The sequence below is a fragment of the Anolis carolinensis genome, chromosome 4, assembly GCF_035594765.1.
Source record: "Anolis carolinensis isolate JA03-04 chromosome 4, rAnoCar3.1.pri, whole genome shotgun sequence".
Taxonomy (NCBI): Eukaryota; Metazoa; Chordata; class Lepidosauria; order Squamata; family Dactyloidae; genus Anolis; species Anolis carolinensis.
In genome coordinates this window covers 235,218,492-235,226,139 of record NC_085844.1, presented here as the reverse complement: position 1 = coordinate 235,226,139, position 7,648 = coordinate 235,218,492, and positions in this window count along the sequence as shown.

Genomic DNA, 7,648 nt, shown 5'->3' with positions numbered 1-7,648 from the left:
TTTGGAACTCGCTGCCTAGGGAGATCAGGCAAGCCCCCACTTTGATGGCATTTCGGAAGAGCCTGAAAACCTGGCTTTTCACCCAGGCCTTTGGTTAAGATCACCCATCCCCATCATAATTACAATTATGCTCCTCGACCTTTTGTACTGGTCGCTCTTTTCCTCATTACTTGATATTAATTCAGGGCCCCTCCCTACCTAATGTGACCTTAAATGAATTTATTGCACTTTATCTATTTACGAATTTGTTATTTATAATGTGCACCTTGCTCATCCACTATTGCAACCTCATTGTTTTTAACTCGATGTTTTAATACCACTTCCCCCCCCCCTCTGGGTTATTGTGTATATTTTGTTATTGGTTTTGTTATTGTTCTTTGATGTTTCATATTTTATCATTGCTTTGTATTTGATTTTGCTGTAAGCCGCCCCGAGTCGCCTTCGGGGGAGATGGAGGCGGGATATAAATAAACTTCTTCTTCTTCTTCTTATTATTATTATTATTATTATTATTATTATTATTATTATTTGTGTGGCATCAGCGGAGAGAATAGATTGATGGGTGGTAAATGTGCGTATCGGAGCTCTCACTGTTGAAAAGGCAAAATAAATGGTGTCTTTCGGCTCAGGGCTGCTGAAGCATTGCCACTGCCTTCCCCGCCAAGCACCTCTCTGGCAGAGCTCCACTTAGGGAATAGAGGACGACCACCTCAAATGCTTCATAGGAAATCTGCTACATAACAGGAGCTTTTTTGTTGAATTCCAGGGCCAGAGAAGCAGATAGAGAAAAAAGAACAGCCTGCCTCAGAGGAGCGTGTTTGCTCCATCAGTGTTTAACATTTACACAAATGACCAGCCACTGCCAGAAGGGACAGAGAGTTTCATCTATACTGACAATCGTGCCATCACTGTCCAAGCAGGAAGCTTTGAAATGGTTGAACTAAAGCTCTCCAAAGTTTTATGTACTTTTACTCCCTATTACAGGGGAAACCAGCTAATTCCTAATCCATCTAAAACACAGACCTGTGCCTTTCACCTAAAGAACAGACAAAACAGTGGATGTGACTCTTAATGAGACATGCCGTATTATCACAGGATGTCTACGCCCCACATCACTGGAGAAATGATACTGTTTAGCTGGTATTGCACCACCTGACATCCACCGGGAAGTAGCAGCCAATAATGAAAGGACCAAGGCAGTGACATCTCCAGCCTATCCTCTGTTCAGATATCAGCCAGCACGCCAATGCCTTAAATCAAGAAATAGTTTCTACAGAGATACTCATGGGAACGCCTCAGCAAGCAAGAGTCCAAAAGTGGCAGGCTAAAACCTGAAACCTCAAGCTATGATGATAGCAAATGACCGACTTGGAAGGTGCTGAACAGACTGCGCTCTGGCATCACGAGATGCAGAGCCAATCTTAAGAAATGGGGCCACAAACTGGAGTCCATGACATGTGAGTGTGAAGAAGAGCAAACCTCAGACCACCAATTACAATGTAGTCTGAGCCCTGCCACATGCAACACCAGAGACACTCTAAGTGGCCAGCTACTGGTCAAAGGACATTTAGTATAATGTCAAGTTTTAAACTTTGTTTGAGTTTTTAAATACATTACAACTGTACCCTCTATCACTTCTGATACAATAAATAAATACTTAGGGAGTCACTTGCTCTGAGGTCAAAACAAGGTGCCCAGGTGTGAGATCAATGGTGAAAAGGTAGCTGATCAACTATAAGGTAGTAACTTTTACCACCCTGGCTACACTCTGATGGTGCTTGGTGACATATGTCTTGGTTTTTATTTGTGAAATGTTGGAAGGTATGCAAGCAGCACAAACATTATAATATGCTGGTTTTTGATTGTCATACCCCAACTCAACATGACACCCATGTTTTTGAGCCACTCCGTATATTGGCTTCCAGTCTGAGATGGCCTAGCCACCAAACTTTAATGTGACTTTGTGAATAGGTAAAGGTAAAGGTTTTCCCTAACATTAAGTCCAGTCGTGTCCTACTCTGGGGGTTGGTGCTCATTTCCATTTCTAAGCCGAAGAGCCGGCGTTGTCCGTAGACACCTCCAGGGTCATGTGGCCGAAGCGGTACCTATTGATCTACTCACATTTGCATGTTTTCGAACTGCTAGGTTGGCAGAAGCTGGGGATAACAGTGGGCACTCACTCCGCTTTCCGGATTTGAACCTGCAACCTTTTGGTCCGCAAGTTCAGCTGCTCAGCACTTTAACACACTATGCCACCAGGGACACCCGGCTTTGTGAATGCGGATATAATATACAGAATTCAGTGCCAATGAAGTATTGACAAGCAACTGCCCAGGAATAAGTTGAGTTCTCAAAGTGGTGTACAAAGCAGGAGCTCTCTTGCAAGGTTTGGAAAATGTTACATGAGATCCAACCTCCTCTAGTCCAGGAAAACAATCTCAGCAAAAGTTATACAAGTTGAGGTTAAGCCTCATTACTTTTCAAGGTCAGGACCTATGTGGGTTTTATGCTACCACAGCTGTGGGCTGATCTAGAAGAAATTGGCAAACTGTTATACATAGCCAAACTTCCCTTTTCTGACCAAAATTCTGGCCAAAGGCAATTCACCCTTGGTTAGCTGCACTGTTTAACATGCGAATGCTTTTCTTCCAAAACTTGAAGTAGACCCCATTTTGGTAGTAAATGAGGACTACAGAAAATCAACAAGACAAAATATTGACCCTTCAGTTCACTGCAATTGCACACACTGCTCTGGCAGATTTTATTTTAGCAGGCTTGCATAAACAGGCATACTCTACCACAGTCCCAGTTTGGCAGAGACAGTACCATTAATCCTATCATCCTACTTTTTCATTTCCCATTTATCCCCCTGAGATAGGTGCTTTCCCCTCTTGTAGAATGACCCTCGACTTATCCATGGATCCATAAGGGAATTTTGTTCCTCAAACTTGCACTCAACTTATACATAAAGTTAATTTATACATGAGTATAGATGGGTAGTTCATGTCTTATATAGTGAGATGTAATTCGAGGGTAAATGTAGATGTGCAAACATTTATTTATTCCTTTATCATGACAATCCCCATAATCTTTCCCATAAGAGAGTTTTTTTTAAAGTAATCAGATAGCTTTGTTGATCTATTTGTGTATGTGTTTGCATTTTCAGAGTATCTTTTCCAGGCATCAGAAAGAAAGTCTTTTATCTCAAGTCAACAAAATAATCCTAAGCAGTTTTGATCCTTTACCAGAGGTTGGCCTTTCATAAAGCAAATTGGTCTTAATTGCCTTTGCAAGACTTACTTGCTACCCGCAATAGTTTGTGTTACAAGAGGGATTACAAGAGGAATAGCATCACAACTGTGTATTATTGCTGGGAAAATGAGTCCTACCACAAGGTACTATAAGAATTACAGCTCAGTTCAAAGGGAACAAATCTGAGGGTGGGTGGCATGCAACTGAATAGTCTCTGCCATTCGAAATACCCCAGGGCTTTAATTTAAAAAGCCCTGGCTTTGCTACTCCACTGGAGTTGCCGAAAATGTTGATATTGCTAGAACTGAAAAATTAAGAGAAAAGAACTGGAGTACTCCTGTTCATCTATTGTTTAGGGAATAGATTGTGCAGATCCTGATTGGAATAATGGACAGACAGAATTCTGCCCATATTTTTCCTGAGTAATAGGAGATTATGAGGGTGTTTTCTTTGATTTGTCTGAGAAATGGACCCATGGCAACATAACAAGCTGTTTTCAGTCCATGGTTCTTAACCTTTTTTGAGAATCTGGTGAACACTCTGGACTTTTTTTCTCAGGAAAATTGGCTTAGCACAAATTTTCGAGTAAAGGAAAGAAGAAATTCGAGAGCAAAATGTATTGTTGTGTCCAATTTAGAGATACCCTGAAGAACAAGTAGATTAATAGGACAGCTATGAAAAAACTAGATATGATCCTCAAGTGTAACCACATATAATTGCTGAAATGGACAAATTATCTAATTTGATTAGAAGTCATTGGATAAATTTTTAAAGGACTGGGAATTTTTTTTGACCTACATACAGAAGAAAGAAGGCAAGATTATGCTCACAGAATTTGAAGACCATTATACTGTATATGAAATGCATTTCATTTTACAAGGTATTCCAAAAAATAGTTTAGTTTGATAATACGGAGAAATCTAAGATGTTTAGATTTAGTTTGTATGTATTTTATGTGTTAGGGTAGAGTAGTTTAGTTGTTAGTTCTTAGTGTTAATATTTAATGTGGTTCTTATATATTAGTAGTGGTCTGAAAGTGGTTGTCTAGTATGTACGAGGGCTATCCAGAAAGTAGATTACGTTTTGGAATTAAAAATGAACAAAGTATAGGAGAAAACATTTACCATATGTGGTTGAAAGCCACACCCAAATACCACTTCTCAACATAGTCGCCATTCAAATCTAGGCACTTATCATAGCGATTAATGAGCTTGGCAACTCCTTCCCCACAAAACTCTGCCGCTTGCATCCTCAACCAGCCGGTCACCCCTTTCCGCAGCTGCGCATCGTTGCCAAAATGCTGCGTTGCCAGCCACCCCTCCCCCATTGTTGGAAACAAGTGGTAGTCGCTCGGTGCAAGGCTGCAAGGTGGATGAGGAAACAACTCCCACGCAAAAGACTCCAGAACTTCACGTGTGTGACCCGCCATGTGGGGCTGGGCATCCCCATGAAACAGCAAAATCCCTGCGCTCAACTTTCCCCCACGCTTATCCTGGATCGCTCTTCTATGGTTTTGCAAAGTTTGGCAATACCTTTCTGAGTTTATCGTCGTGCCTCATTCCAGGAAGTCCATAAGAAGCACACCTTTCCTGTCCCAAAAAAACAATCGCCATAACCTTCCTTGCCGACATCGTTTGCAAGCATTAGAAGAGCGATCCAGGACGAGCGTGGGGTTTTGTGGGGAAGGAGTTGCCAAGCTCATTCATCGCTATGATAAGTGCCTAGCTAGATTTGAATGGCGACTATGTTGAGAAGTGGTATTTGTGTGTGGCTTTCAACTACATATGGTAAATGTTTTCTCCTATACTTCGTTCATGTTTAATTACAAAACGTAATCTACTTTCTGGATAACCCTTGTATTTGTAGGTATTTGTTCTTTTGTGTTTTTCTTTAAAATGAAAATTTAAACAATAGTGCAAAGATATACCACTGAATATCAAAGTTCTTGTCATACAGGACACAGTTTTTTCCCAATTTCTACGTAAGGTTGTGAAAGCTGGACAGTGAACAAAGCTGGCAAGAAAAGAATCAACTTATTTGAGATATGGTGTCAGACAACCCAAAAGACAAATAAATAGATTCAAGAGCAAATAAAATCTGAACTTTCCCTTGGAGCCAAAATGACTAAGTTGAGACTTTGGACATCATGATTCATTAGAAAACTAATAATGCTCAATAAAGTGGCAGGCAGGAAAAAAGATTGAGGTTGGCTTGATGGCAATTAATAACAACAGTTTGGAATTGTCTATCAACATTTACGTTGGCTCTCCGGGATTTTAGTTTTGGGGTTTTCCAACTCTGCTTGGAACCGGTAGAGAGTGAATTTTTGAAATTTGGCATGTTTTACAATCTAGCTATGGCTACAGCCATTTTTTGCTATGATGAATTTGCATTACAGTATTGCAAGTCTAAATAAGTATGTGTGTGTGGCTTTGGGTTGCCTGTAGATTTATGGCAAATCTATGAATTTTATAGAGTTTTCTTAGGCAAGGACAAGTCAGAAATAGTTTTGCCAGTTTCTTCCTCCAAAATAAAGCCCCTGAAATATATCCATTAGCAGTCTCCCATCATAGTAATAACAAGAGCTGACCCTGCTTAGCTTCCAAGATCAGTCAGGATCTGGTGCTTACTTACTACTTCATGCCTAATGTTGTCAAAAATAAAGAGCATAAAAAGAATTCTAGCTTCGGTACAACTGCACATTTTCAAAGCCTTGGACGGTTTGTGTCCAGATATCTCAGGAAGTGTGTTTTTTGTCTTCCTTCTAAAGTCTTTAATTATATTTTCAAAAGTTAAACATGAAAACAACATAACAAGTCGGTGAGTCCTTGATGACATAAAGACCGAATGCCCTTGATAAAATGCAAGCTGGAAAGGTAAAGAAAAACTGGAGGTTGCTTTAACAAGTTATTTGAATGGAAAGGTGGTCAAAACAAAGACAACCTCTGAGGATGCCTGCCATAGAGGTGGGCAAAACGTCAAGAGAGAATACTTCTAGAACATGGCCATACAGCCCAGAAAACATACAACAACCCTGTGATCCCGGCCATGAAAGCCTTCGACAACACAAAGAAAAGAATGCCAGGTTTCTCACACTTCAGGATTTCATGCATAATCAACACAGAACTGGAATGCAAAATTAAGGCCACTGTTTGCCTTGCAGAAGAGAAAGGATATAGGAGATTGGTGAGCGATTTTCCATTCCTTTAGATTCAAAGACTGATATATTTTGGAGGGGGGGGGGGGGTTCCTTTCCAAACCAGTAAAAAGCTGTATAGCACCCAAAGGGGGGGAGGTGTGGGCAGGTATGAAGATGTTATATAGATCCACAAGAACAATGAAAGAACAATACAATATTTAAAAATAAAAACAATTTTAACCCAACATACATTTATCAGAATTTCAATGGGAAGTGTGCTCCTGCTTCTTCTGGCCAATGAGATAGTCAAGTTAAGTAGGATTGTTGTTGTTGTTGTTATGTGCCTTCAAGTCATTTCAGACTTTGGGCGAGCCTAAGTCTAAAATGTATTTATTTATTATTTATTTATTTACTGCATTTATTTACTACATTTGTATCACACCCTTCTCACCCCAAAGGGGACTCAGTGTGGCTTATAAATTATATGTACATACAATATATTATATTATTAGCATAGCACAATATTAACATTATACATTACTATATTGAACTATACCACTATACTGTAATATTATTAGTAATATTATATGTAACTATCTGTGCCCGGCCTCGTGTTGCTGTGGCAAAGGGGTGGTGGTATTGGTTAAAAATTGTTGTGTCATTTTTCTTTGACGTTATTTGCATTTTTTATTAATTTTATTGTAAGTTATATTTTTATTTATTATATTTTATTATTTTCTTGTATTATTTTTAGTTATTTTCTGTTATTATAGTATTTTATTGTATTAATTTTTTAGTGTTTTTTATTATTTTTTATTGGGTTGCTAGGAGACCAAGTTGGAGGAGCTTAACCTTCTAACTGGCAGCCATTGGATAAAAACAATTATTCCTCTCCCTGTAATTAGGACTTTATTTTTCTTTTCTTTTTTGTTGTATCAACCTAGAGCCATGAATGATGGGTTGTGTTGTCAAATTTCGAGGTTGGGGGGCCTGTAGTTTTGTTGTTTTGTCCGCTGCCCTGATGCCATCACTCTTTTATATATATAGATGTTATATAGACGCAAGCCGTCCTGATTTGGCAGGAACATTCCTGATTCATCCTACTTTTTAAGCTGCGTTTAAATGTTCCCAGTTTCTCCCTCCTCCTGCTTTCCCCCTTTATTATCAGTTTATTTCAACTGATGTAAACTGATTTCAAAGTGCAGAAGGAGTGTGCACTCTTTTGACTTAGAAAAGAGAAGAGGAGATGAAGGACAG